General features: G+C 47.6%; 1 long non-coding RNA gene across 1 annotated transcript; it reads right to left on the reverse strand.

The window, feature by feature from the left end:
* Positions 1 to 7753: 7753 nt before the first annotated feature.
* LOC118145769 (uncharacterized) lies at positions 7754 to 11043 on the reverse strand. The gene is made up of 3 exons (XR_004731195.3): positions 10900 to 11043; positions 8024 to 8073; positions 7754 to 7881 (listed from the first exon to the last, which is right to left on the reverse strand). It is a non-coding gene; the product is annotated as an uncharacterized LOC118145769 (long non-coding RNA).
* Between the last annotated feature and the right edge of the window lie 2208 nt (positions 11044 to 13251).

The raw sequence follows: 13251 nt of genomic DNA on the forward strand, positions 1-13251 counted from the left end.
GGCCGAGGGCGCGGCCCCGCCGCCGGCCACCCCCACCCCCAACCCCCGCCCCGCGCTCCCGCTCCTGGCCCGGATGCCCGAGGCCTGCTGGTCCCCGGCAGAGCCGTCTGGGTCCCGCGCCGCCGCTCACGCTCAGAGAAGGGAAACGGGGCCACTCCGGGAGCGGCGCAGCCTTTTCCCCCCGGTTGGAGCCCTGGGCCCTGCCCCGCTCAGCTAGTGGTGTGGAATCCGGGGAGCAGCGCAACAGGCACCGGCGCCACGTGGGTGCTGCCTCAGGACGTCCTGGAAGCTACAGAGTATCAAGTTACAGGAACGCGGCTAGTCTGTGGTTGAGCTTCTTCCACGAGCCAGGCCCGGGGCAGCGGGGGCCCTTCTGACCTGGGAACCGTTCCTGTCCAAGGGAAGCTGAGAGGATGGAGGGCAATGCCGGGGCAGGTCATTGGCTTGACCTCCAGGAAAAGCTCGAGGAGTTGTTTCTGGATGAGACGATGGGGAGGCCCCAGGAAATGGCTTGCGGGCAGGTACCATGAGGTCAATAGAAGAGTAGGCCCTGGGGACAGTGTGGGGTGTCAGGGGTGGGGAGAGGAGGGGAGGCAGGCCTCAGAAGCAGAGGAAATGGCTTCATCCCGAGGGGGACAAGACAGGGTTCCCTGCTGGACATCATGCCCGGGTAATTGTATTTTCAGTAGAGATGGGGTTTCACCATGTTGGCCACACTGGTCTCAAACTCCTGACCTCAGGTGATCCACCCGCCTTGGCCTCCCAAAGTTCTGGGATTACAGGCGTGAGATATCCAGGCAGGGCTTTGAGCTGTGATGTCACATGCATTGCCTCTGGCTGATGGCTGCACAGCAGATGCTAGAGACAGAGAAGGCACAGGCAGGGGACCCGTGACTTAGGAGAGAAGCAAACAGATTTCTGAGATGCTCATGACCAGAAGAAGCCCCAGCCTTGAAGAAGCAGGAGGAATAGGCAGGGTGCAGTGGCTCACACCTGTGATTCCAGCACTTTGGGAGACCAAGGCAGGTGGATTGCTTGCGGTCGGGAGTTCGAGACCAGCCTGGCTAAGATGGTGAAACCCCGTCTCAACTAAAAATACAAAAATTAGCTGGACGTGGTGGCACATGCCTGTAATCCCAGCTACTTGGGAGGTTGAGGCAGGAGAATCACTTGAACCTGGGAGGTGTAGGTTGTGGTGAGCCAAGATCTCGCCATTGCACTACAGCCTGGGCAATAAAACCAAAATTCTGTCTCAAAAAAAAAAAAAAAAGAAATTACTATGGGCCAGGCACTGTGGCTCACGCCTGCAAGCCCAGCACTCTGGGGGAGGCCGAAGCAGAGGATCACTGCTTGAGTACAGAAGTTTGAGACCAGCTTCGGCAACATAGCAAGACCCTATCTCAACAAATAAGAAAAACATAGCTGGTGTGGTGGTGCACACCTGTAGCCTCAGCTACTCATGAGGCTGAAGTAGAAGGATCGCTTGAGCCCAGGAGGTCAAGGTTGCAATGAACTAAGATCGCGCCACTGCACTCCAACCTGGGCAACAGGGCAAGACCCCGTCTCATTAAAAACCCCACAAAATTTGTTAATATATAATGAATGTACTATTCCTTCTAAATAAATAAAACTTTAAATTTTGTTTTTTATGTCTAATACAGTAAATATCAGTGGAGAGACCGGGTGTGATGGCTCATGCCTGTAATCCCAGCCCTTTGGGAGTCTGAGGTGGACAGATCACAAGGTCAGGACTTTGAGACCAGCCAGGCCAACATGGTGAAACCATGTTGAGAGGTGGACGTTGCAGTGAGCAGAGTTTGTGCCACTGCACTCCAGCGTGGGTGACAGAGCAAGGCTCTGTCTCAAAAAAAAAAAGTAGGAAGAGTGAAGGGTGGGTGTCCTGCTGGGATCCTTGTGGGTCACTCAGCAGAGACAGGCCAGCAGAGGACACAGCGTGAGCCAGAGAATCTGGTTCAGCTTTGGGTGCATGGATTGAGACCGTTTTTCTGTCTCCCTTTGTGCTGACTGGCTCCCCTTCCCTGCAATGCAGTAAATGCTTCTGTGGGCTGAGTTGGTGCCAGACCCAGTCCCCAGCCAGAAGTGTGCAGACCAGGGACACAAGAGTTTTGTCTTCCAGGAGTTTGTGGTCCAGGAGAGTAGGCACAGGACACAGCGGCCATGCAGTGTGGCCAGCATGGGGGGAGGGACAGGGATGGTGTAGATGGGGTTGGGGGAGAAGCGCTGCGGGCAGAGGATGCTTGCAGGGAAAGGACATTTGACCTGAGACAAGGATCAAATACCCTTTTCCTTTCAGTAAAGTAAGAGAAGACACACCAGGCAGAAGGGACAGGGAGAGGACACTGGGGTGACCTGAGGCTGCCAGCAGACAGTTCCACAAGCCAGAGGGCTCAGAACAACAGAAACATCTTCTCACAGTTTGGAGAGAAATAACGATGGTGATGGGAATTGTGAGCCAGGCATGGTGGAGGAGGAAAACCACTTTACAAATATCATATCTCACCGGGGTCTTTGCAGATGATCAGGTTAAGATGGAGTCACCAGAGTGGGCTCTAATCCAAGATGGCTGTGTCCTTGTAATACCCCCATGTACTGGGGATTAGGATTGCATCAGGAGGCCGGAAATCCAAATCAAGGTATAGGCCAGGTTCATTTCTGTTTGGAGGCTGCAAGGGCAAATTCGTTCCCTGCCTCTCTCTGGGCTAACTGGGGTTTGCCAGCAATCTTCAGTGTTCCTCCGTCTCTACTAGGCCGTGTGTGTGTGTGTGTGTGTGTGTGTGTGTGTGTGTGTGTGTCTAGACTTTACAAGGACACAGTCACATTGAATTAGAGCCCACCCTGGTGACTTCATCTTCACTTGATCATCTTCGAAAACCCTTGTGAGATGATATTTATATATTGGTTTTCCTCCACCATGCCTGGCTCATAATTCCCAGCACCCTCGTTACTTCCTCAGTGAATAAACAATAAGCATATCTTTTGTTAAAGTACTTAGCCATTTTTCCTTGGTTCCTGAGCAGTGTAGAAACAGCTTCAGAGCAATAAAGGAGAAGAGCAGTCCTGTGTTACAATGTCGGGGCCTCGGAAGCAGGCCTCAGATGTAGCATCTCTCTCTCTCTTTCCCCCTTTCACCTGCTCCTTTTTCTCCCCAAGGCGGGCCATAGAAAATGAAAATGTACTCTAAACTTCCCCCACCTTTCCGTCTTGGACCTGGCCATGGAGTAATTCTCAGACCTGCCTTGTCTGACCGTGGGTCACGAATTCCCCATTTCAGAAGGAGTCCTGCCTGCTGCTGGGAGGAAGGAATGCTGTACAAACAGGCTGTGCTGGCTTCCCCACTCCGACGGATGGTGTTGGGTCATTCTGTTTTTGTCCAGTCACATTTCAACATGGTTGTCTGGCTTCGATCGTGCTTAGTCAATGAAAGCTCCATAAACACCCAAAAGAGGGGCCGGGTGCAGGGCTCACCCCTGTAATCCCAGCACTTTGGGAGGCCGAGGCGGGTGGGCACGAGGTCAAGAGATCGAGACCATCCTGGTCAACAAGTTGAAACCCCGTCTCTACTAAAAATACAAAAATTAGCTGGGCATGGTGCTGTGTGCCTGTAATCCCAGCTACTCAGGAGGCTGAGGCAGGAGAATTGCCTGAATCCAGGAGGCGGAGGTTGCAGTGAGCCGAGATCGCGCCATTGCACTCCAGCCTGGGTAACAAGAGTGAAACTCTGTCTCAAAAAAACAAAAGGGGCTGGGTGCAGGGCTCACGCTTGTAATCCCATCACTTTGGGAGGCCGAGGTGGGTGGATTGCTTGAGATCAGGAGTTTGAGACCAGCCTGGCCAACATGGTAAAACCCCATCACTACTAAAAATACAAAAATTAGCCGGGCATGGTGGTGCACATCTGTAATCCCAGCTACTTGGGAGGCTGAGGCAGGAGGATCAGGAGGGGTTGGTCTTGCTATCTCAGGGGTGGCAGAGGTGGAAGAGATAGGGGAAGTGGGAGGGGAGGCAGGAGAGGCAGACATGCTAGGTGTAACTTTTTTTGAGATGGAGCCTCACTCTGTCACCCAGGCTAGAGTGCAATGGTGTGATTTCGGCTGGCTGCAACCTCCACCTCCCGGGCTCAAGCAATTCTCCTGCCTTAGCCTCCTGCGTAGCTGGGATTATAGGCGTGCACCACCATGCCTGGCTAATTTTTTTTGTATTTTCAGTAGAGATGGAGTATCACCCTACCAATCCGAACGTGCTGGGATTACAGGTGTGAGCCACCACACCCGGCTTGGAGTAACTTCTATTGAAAAAGACTCTCCCAGCACTCTGGGAGGCCGATGTGGATGGCTAGCTTCTGGCTGGAAGTTCAAGACCAACCTGGGCAACATAGCAAGACCTCCATCTCTATTTTAAAAAGAAAAGAAAAGAAAAAGATTCCCATGTAAGTGGACCCGCACAATTCCAACCTGTATTGTTCAGAGGTTGTGTGTTTGGATACTATATGCAGAGAAACAGCATTTCTGTTTGTTCAAATACATTGGACTCTGGCCCCTCCTTCTGCAGGCCCAGATTCTCCATGGCAAGTTTGTGGGTAACAGAGGTTTACGGAGACCACACAGTGTGGGGCCCAGCCGGGGGCACCGAGCGCATACAGCACGAGCTCAGGAGATGTTTGCTGCTTGTCCTGAATTAAGAGTATACGGAACTGGCCTCTTCAGAAGCCACAGTTCAAAAACAAACCAAATGGTTTTCTTTAATAGGGGCAGCTCTATGTAATCTGATTTTCATAATTATTCTCCAAATTTAAAATGCATGCACAGCCCTGGCACGGGGCATAGGTGGGAGCATATCAAGAAGCAAAGGTGGCATTGATGGAGGAGCTAAGTTCATATTTCTGCATCTCATTAAATTCTCTCTTTTTTTAAAAAAGCAGCGCTTTCCAACCTTGAAGTTAATATTTATGTTTGCTGCTCTGCAAAGCAATTTGGAAAGTCGTTTTAGTGAGATTACCCCAGAGAGAAAGCTAGTTATGTAAATGCCGCAGGAGCCAGGCCAAGAAGAAGGAAACTTTTTGAGGTTTCATCATCGTCCTTCCTTCCTCTCACCTTGAAAAGAAATACAAATGAGTCCACAGCCATCAAGCCGGTTCTTGATTGTCATCTGTAGCACATACAAGACAAAAAAATCTTACAACAGACACAATTTTTTTTTGAGTCAGAGTGTCACTCTGTTGCCCAAGCTCGAGTGAAGTGGTGTGATCTCAGTTCACTGCAGCCTCTGCCACCTCCCCCGCCACCACGGGTTCAAGCAGTTTTCCTGCGTTAGACTCCTGAGTAGCTGGGATTGCAGGTGTCTGCCCCCATGCCTGGCTAATGTTTGTATTTTCAGTACAGATGGGTTTTCACCAAGTTGGCCAGGCTGGTCTTGAACTCCTGACCTCAGTTGATCCACCCGCCTCAGACTCCCAAAGTGCTGGGATTACAGGTGTAAGCCACCATGCCTGACCCAGACACAACAATTTTTTTTTAATGTTCTAACCTGCATTTAATAAATGATACAGGAGACAGAAATTATTTAGACAGACAGTGACAGTAAAAGAGTCCTTGATAAGTCTTCCCTTCTAACAAAAAGCAGCCCCCAAAATTATTTTTCTAACAAAAGGCAGCCTGAAAAATCAGCAAACATAAATAAATGTGCTAAAGGCTTACAAGGGTGAATGCCAACACTTCTGCCAATAGAAAAGGGCTACCTTGGGGCCAGGCATATCCAACATGGAGACTCCATCTTTCCTTTTTTTTTTTTTTTTTGCTATCACATGTACAATAAAGAAACAGACAACATGACACTGACTGGCCAGAGAATCCATCTACATAACAAAAGATTAGGGTTGGGGCCAAGTGTGGCGGCTCACGCCTGCAATCCCAGCACTTTGGGAGGCCCAGGTGAGATCACTTGAGGTCAGGAGTTCGAGACCAGCCTGGCCAACATGGTGAAACCCCATCTCTACCAAAAATACAAAAATTAGCCAGGCATGGTGGTGGGGACCTGTAATCCCAGCTTCTTAGGAGGTTAAGTCAGAAGAATCACTTGAACCCCAGAGGCGGAGGTTGCAGTGAGCTGAGATTACAGCACCACTGCACTCCAGCCTGGGTGACAAAGTGAGACTCCATCTCAAAAAAAAAAAAGTACATATATCTCTAAAACATTATGCTGGATGGAAGAGGCCAGATAGACAAAAAAGAACACAGACTGCATGAATCTACTTATTTTGAAGTTCAAGAGCGGGGAACCCCTGTTCTCGGTTGACAGTGGCTGTGCCGGGGTGGTGAGGGGCACAAAGTGTCTTGGCTGCATATGAGCACCAGCATGCTGGCTAGGTGATGAGCAGCCTCATCTGGTGGTAGTCACACAGTGTGCACAAATGTGCGAAGTCATCAGACTGTACACTGAAATGTGTGTGTTTCCCTCTATATAAATTAGACCTCAATAAAGTCTTGGGGAAGAGAAAGTCAATTCTCCCTGGATGGGAGAATTTGGATTCTTTACATGTGTGTGAGTTTCCTTCTGGATAACATGGCAGCACTCTATGTGCTTAAAGAGGGACTTAAAAGCTTCAAGAGGCCAGGTGCGGTGGCTCACACCTGTAAGCCCGCAGTTTGGGAGGCTGAGGCAGGCAGATTAGTTGTGGTCAGGGGTTTGAGACTAGTCTCAGCTACTCAAGAGGCTGGGGCACGAGAATCACCTGAACCTGGGAGGCGGAGGTTGCAGTGAGCTGACTTCACGCCACTGCACTCCAGCTTGGGTGACAGAGCAAGATTCCATCTCAGAAAAAAAATTAAAAGCTAAAAAAATAAATAAAAGCTGCAAGCTATCTTTCACTTCTCTTTAATAGAACTAAAAAAAAAAAAAAAGCTGACATTTCTCAAAATAAATAGATAAATAAAAACCGCCTGTAGCTGTTTGCGAGAGAAAAGGGAACTAATTCCAGGGAATACTAAGACTGTGAAATGTCTTCTTGTGTTGCTCATTTTCAAACCTCCAAGCAATTTTACATGAGTTAGAAGTGTGTAGAGAAGTGATAGAAATATTTAATTGATGTGCGATGGAGAACATGCCTTATTTCCCCCAGGTTATACTTTTGAGGCCATCTTACTGCACGTTGGGGTAGCATTTTCAAGCACGCTGTAATCATAATACCTAAACTAGCATTTTGAACGCTGTTTTTTATTCAGTCTGCTAATTTAGCGATCTGGCAAGACAGTAACCTGTGGTGTGGACGGTAAACGCTAAGAGCATGAGGCGATGACCAAACTTGCCTGGAATTTTAAAACTGTGATGGAAACACTTCTGCCCGTGCCACATGTGAGCAATACATGAATCACCGAAGACAGTGATCAGCGGACTTTCACTCAAACGATTTTGGAAGCATCAGCAAACTCTGAGACAAGGGAAGTTGGATTTTCATTTATTAGCAACTCCTCCGAGTTCTCTTTTTGCATACCAGGCAAAGTAAACCACATATGCACTCTGTTCCCTGAAATATTTTATAGATGAGGAAAGGAGTTTATATAACGGGTTTTTAAACCCATTAGAAGGCTGGGTGCTGTGGCTCATGCCTGTAATCCCAGCACTTTAGGAGGCTGAGGCAGGTGGATCATGAGGTCAGGAGATTGAGCCCATCCTGGCATTTCACCAACATGGTGAAACCCCATCTCTACTAAAAATACAAAAATCATACAGGCTTGGTGGCATATGCCTGTAATCCCAACTACTCAAGAGACTGAGGCAGGAGAATTGCTTGAACAGGGGGAGGTGGGGGTTGCAGTGAGCCAAGATCATGCCACTTCACTCCAGCCTGGGCAACACAGCAAGACTCTGTCTCAGAAAAAAAAAATTATATAGCTATATAATAAACATATTACACATATCATGTATGTTATATATATTACATACATATGTGTGTATATATAGGTTTTTACATAGATATATAAACCTTTATGGCAGACTGCCACTTTACCTTAATACTTTGTCAGTGGGAAATTGCCGATTTGAACTCTGCCTTTGTATCTGTCAGTACAAAAAAATAACAAGTTGATGTTATTTAGAGCAAATAGAACTGATTTCAAAGCTAATTAGAATACATTTTGATTGAGAAAATGAATACTCAGGCACCATCATCAGTTAAGAGCTCTGTCTGACATGAAAGTGCTAGAAATTGCCCTTTGGGAGGCCAAGGCGGGTGGATCACGAGGTCAAGAGATGGAGACCATCCTGGTCAACATGGTGAAACCCCGTCTCTACTAAAAATACAAAAAAATTAGCTGGGCATGGTGGCGCATGCCTGTAATCCCAGCTACTCAGGAGGCTGAGGCAGGAGAATTGCCTGAACCCGGGAGGCGGAGGTTGCGGTGAGCCGAGATCACACCATTGCACTCCAGCCTGGGTAACAAGAGCGAAACTCCATCTTAAAAAAAAAAAAAGTGCTAGAAATTTTCATTGGTTTGGGTTTGCAACTTGTATGTTAAAATCTGTCCCATGCTCATCCACATATTGTACCTACTGTAGCTTATTACCAATAGAGATCAGAGGTCTGAATAGCTATAAGCAAATTATGCTGTTAAATCAGGAAAATATTAAAATGTAAAGCTCAATTTTATATGCAAAATTATCTTAAAACAGTCAAAATTTCAAATTCGCAAGGAAAGCAGTAAAATGGAAGGGCTGAAAAGACTTCAAATATCAGTGCTACTTAAATGTTGATTATAATGAGCTATTAAAATATGAAGCTTTAATTTTTCTTATAAGAAACACTGTTAGTCAGGCATAGTGGCTCAAGTCCTGTAATCGGAGCACACTTGAGCCCAGGAGTTGAGACCAGCCTGCTCAACAGAGAACCCCCATCTCTAATATTTTTTTGAGGCAGGGTCTCACTCTGTTGCCTATATGTGATCATATGTTGATCTATGTGTGATCCCAGATCACCAAACCCTCAACTTCCTGGCTCAAGTAATCCCCCACCTCAGCCTCCCAAGTAGCTGGGACTACAGGTGTGTGACACTACTCCAAGTTATTTATTTTTTGTATTTTTTAAGAGATGAGGTCTTGCTATGTTGCCCAGGCTGGTCTCAAACTCCTGAGCTCAAGCGTTCCTCCCACCTCAGCCTCTCAAAGTGCTGGGATTACAGGCATGAGCCACCATGCTCAGCCTGTTATCTCTATTTTTGGAAGGAAGGAAGGGAGGAAGGGAGGAAGGGAGGAAGGAAGGGAGGGAGGGAGGGAGGCAGGCTGTGGCAGCATTCTTGGACCCTTATCCTCAGGGTGGCAGACCCATGCATCTGTCTCTAACACAGTCTGAGTGTTGTCAGAGTCAGCCAAAGTACACTGCAAAAGAAAAACACTTTTCTATAACTAAATGGCATGGTTTTCTCAAAATCTGAAAGAAAAATGCAAAATTAATCTTTTTTTTTCTCAGAAGCATATAGTAGGTATACAGGTATATTTGCTGAATCATAAAAAACGCATCTCTAGACTGGGCGCAGTGGCTCATGCCTGTAATCCTAACATATTGGGAGGCCGAGGCGGGTGGATCAGTTGAGGTCAAGAATTTGAGACCAGCCTGGCCAACATGTGAAACCCCATGTCTACTAAAATACAAAAATTAGCTGGATGTGGTGGCACGTACCTATAATCCCAGCTACTAGGGAGGATGAGGCAGGAGAATCACTTGAACCCAGGAGGCAGAGATTGCAGTTAGCTGAAATCATGCAATTGCACTCTGGGCAACAGAGCGAGATTCTATCTCAAAAAAAAAAAAAAAAAAAAAGGAAGAAAAAAAACCTATCTCTAAAGGTAGAAACAACCCCAACATCCACCAACACATGGAATGGATAAAGAAAACGTGGCGTATACGTGCATATCTACATGAAATTGTGACACAGCCTACACATAAATAGAAGGAAACGTTAAGGAACAAAGCTTTGCTGCCACTAGCTTTCCGGCTGCCTGTCCAGGAAATCCTGCGATGTGGCAGATGGGAGCTGAGTTACCTATGAGGGGAGAGGGCTGAAGGCATTAAAGTGTACTGAGTTCAAATCCAGAGGCTGCTCCTCAATCTTGACTGCACATGCAGGCCACCTGGGGACCTTGTAAAACCACAGGGTGGGCTGGGCAGGGCCTGGGACTCTGCATTTCTAATGTATCCTCAGTTCCCTGCACTACACTTGGAGTGGCATAAGATGCTAGGATATACACTGTTGAAAGCATCACCATGGGCCTGGCATGGTGGCTTGTGCCTGTAATCTTAGAGGGTTGGGAGGCTGAGGCTGAGGCTAAGGCAGGAGGATCACTGAAACCCAGGAGTTCAAGACCATCCTGGGAAACATAGCGAGAACCTGCCTCTATAAAAAATATCTTTAAAATAGCTGGGTGTGGTGTGTGCCTGTGGTCCCAGCTACTCCAGAGACTGAGGTGGGAGGATCCCTTGAGCCAGGGGGTTGAGGCTGCAGTGAGATACTATGGCGCTGCTCCCAGAGGAGGGTCTGCACTAGGAGTCATCTAGGTTCTTGGTGTTTTGAACAAAGGATTGGGAAAATGCACAAAGCAACGAAAAAACGAAGCAATGGAAGCACAGATATACTGAAACAAAAGTACTCTTCACAGAACGGGAGCAGGCTCCAGCAAGTCGCTCGAGAGCCCTCGTTACAGAATTGTCTGGGGTTTAAATACCCTCTAGAGGTTTCCCATTGGTTACATGGTTACAGCCATGTAAAGGAAGAAGTGGCTGCAGCCAGTCTGATTGGTTGTGGGAAGGACCAATCAGACGTACTTCCCATTTTTCATCTGCCTTACAGCGGAAAGGTGAAAGGGTTGAGTAGCCTCTGATCCTTTTGTTACCTGGGTGTGGAGAGGTGTGGTTTCCCTTTTGATTCAGCTCTAGGAAATCAGTGAGAATCAGTCTTAGGTATCTGCCTCCAGAACCCATTCTCCTGCCTCAGCACCACTGCACTCCAGCCTGCGTGACAGAGTGAGACCCTGTCTCTGAAAAAAAGAAAAGAAAGAGAAAAGCATGAAACAGGAAGTATAGTATGCTATCATTTGTCTAAAAAAAAAAAAAAAGGCCAGGCATGGTACCTCACACCTGGAATCTCAGCACTTTGGGAGTCCAAGGCAGGAGGATTGCTTGAGCCCAGGAGTTTGAGACCACCCTGGGCAACATAGCAACACCCTATCACTACAAAAAAATTAGCTGGGTGTGGTGGCACACGCCTATAGTCCCAGTTACTTGGGAGGCTGAGGCAGGAGGATTGCTTAAGCCCAGGAGGTTGAAGCTGCAGTGAGCCGTGATTGCCCCACTGCACTCCAGCCAGGGCAACAAAGTGAAACTCTGTCTCAAAAATACATAAATAAGACGATAAAATAAAAAGTTTTTTAAAAAATAACATCGTTGATTTTTTTAAAGAGCTGTTGTATTTTTCCCACCTTTATTGCAAAATAAAGATTTTCCATTTTCAAGGCTCCTAAGGTCAGTCTGGAGTCTGTTGAGTACACAGCACCATTTCTGAGAAACTTTTAAATCAATCATCCATTTTTAGAATGTTTTTGGATCAATGACTCCCAATTCTCCTTAAAATATATTTCATGTACTTAACCCTGTTGCCTATTCTGGCTTAGCCCAGAAGACAAAAGCAGCACGTGCTCACAAAGGGGACGTTGAGGGGAGCCCGGAAGGGTCTCCACTAGCTTCACGCACCACCTGGAGCACCTGCACCTGTACCAGCACCTCTGCCAGCAGGGTTACCCGGGCCCTCTATTCTGTGCCCCTGGCTCTGCTACTTCGTGTCTGCTTTGGTGTCCTTGACAAACATTAAGTTTGATTGCTTTTTTATTTTTTCTCAAGCTCAGAAAAGGTGGAACTTATTTTCTCTGGCCAGAGAATGACATAAAGATGGATACGCCCGTCTCCATCCAGTTCTAGAGGCTTCCACCCTAAGAGTGGGGAAGGACCAGCACCTGGCAAGGTTCTCCAAACAAAACCAGGGGCTTCCTGGAGAAGGGGAATGGCCCAGCCCTGCAGAAGCCAGGCCCAGCAGCAGCAATGACAGGTCATTTGGAATAACTGCAGGGGAGGGGACATCAGGGTGGGGGCAAGGGGTGGGTGGACACAGCAGGCTGTGGGGTGTCTGAGGTTACAGAGGAGGGTAAACCTGACTGCACTCACCAGAGGAGCCACCCATGCAGTGCCCTGCACCCGGCCCAACGCCCACACTGGAGGAATGAAGAAGCAAACAGAGGAAGTGAGAATCCAAAGCTGCCCCTGACTCCTAAGCACAGGCCCTTTCCACCCCAAGACAGGGTTTCCTGCTCCCCACCTTCAGAAGAGCGGTCTTCAGACAGACAGGAAAGGTTAGGACCGTGGCCTGGGAGTGTGGGAATGGAAAGGAGTTCACTCCTGGTGTGGCTGCTGCAACGGGTTGTATCCGTGCTTAATCTCTCTGGGTTAAGGTTTGCTGATGAATCCTACTTAGCCTTTACTAGATACATAACATCCCAGGAGATTCCACTCCACTTGACTTCTGCACTTCCTTTCATCCCTAAGGCCACCCCACAGACTCTTTATGATGTTCCGGCATTTCTCCCAGTAGCTTTGCCCCCTCGGTATTTCAGGAAAATTACGTTTAGATGAGCAGTAATTTCTGGCTATGATAATAAGATCAAAGCAATTGTATTTGGGTGTCTGACTCAATACGGGAAGGTCACCTTCTATTTCACAGTGACAGATGGATCCATGCTGGCTATTATCTCAACCCTGCAAGTCAGAATATTTTAATTGACCGGCACATCTATCTAGTGACAAATGTGGGAAATGCTTCATCCATTAGAAACTGATGGATTGAAAAGCTTGGGGGAAGTACAGGGAAAAAAGGCTGTAATTTTCACAGTTGGTCGAACTTCATAGAATGTCCTTGCTTTTCAAAAATGATGACTGTTTTTCTAACAAGATAATGCTGAATCTCCTTTCACAAGAACGTTTGTTGCACTTAAAAGTTATCTAATGATTTGGCAAAGGAATCCAGTAATTTACTTGTCAGGAAGATGCCACGTTATAAAACTACAGCTCGGGCACAGAGACAAGTGTGTCCGTGATTACCATTCACCCCACTGTTGGGCAAAGCATTGTTCGTTCTTGAAAACAGGCCAGTTGGTTTGACCCCAGGAAGGCAGAACTGAGACAGCCTCCCATGGTTC

This window comes from Callithrix jacchus, chromosome 1 (assembly GCF_049354715.1).
Source record: "Callithrix jacchus isolate 240 chromosome 1, calJac240_pri, whole genome shotgun sequence".
Taxonomy (NCBI): domain Eukaryota; kingdom Metazoa; phylum Chordata; class Mammalia; order Primates; family Cebidae; genus Callithrix; species Callithrix jacchus.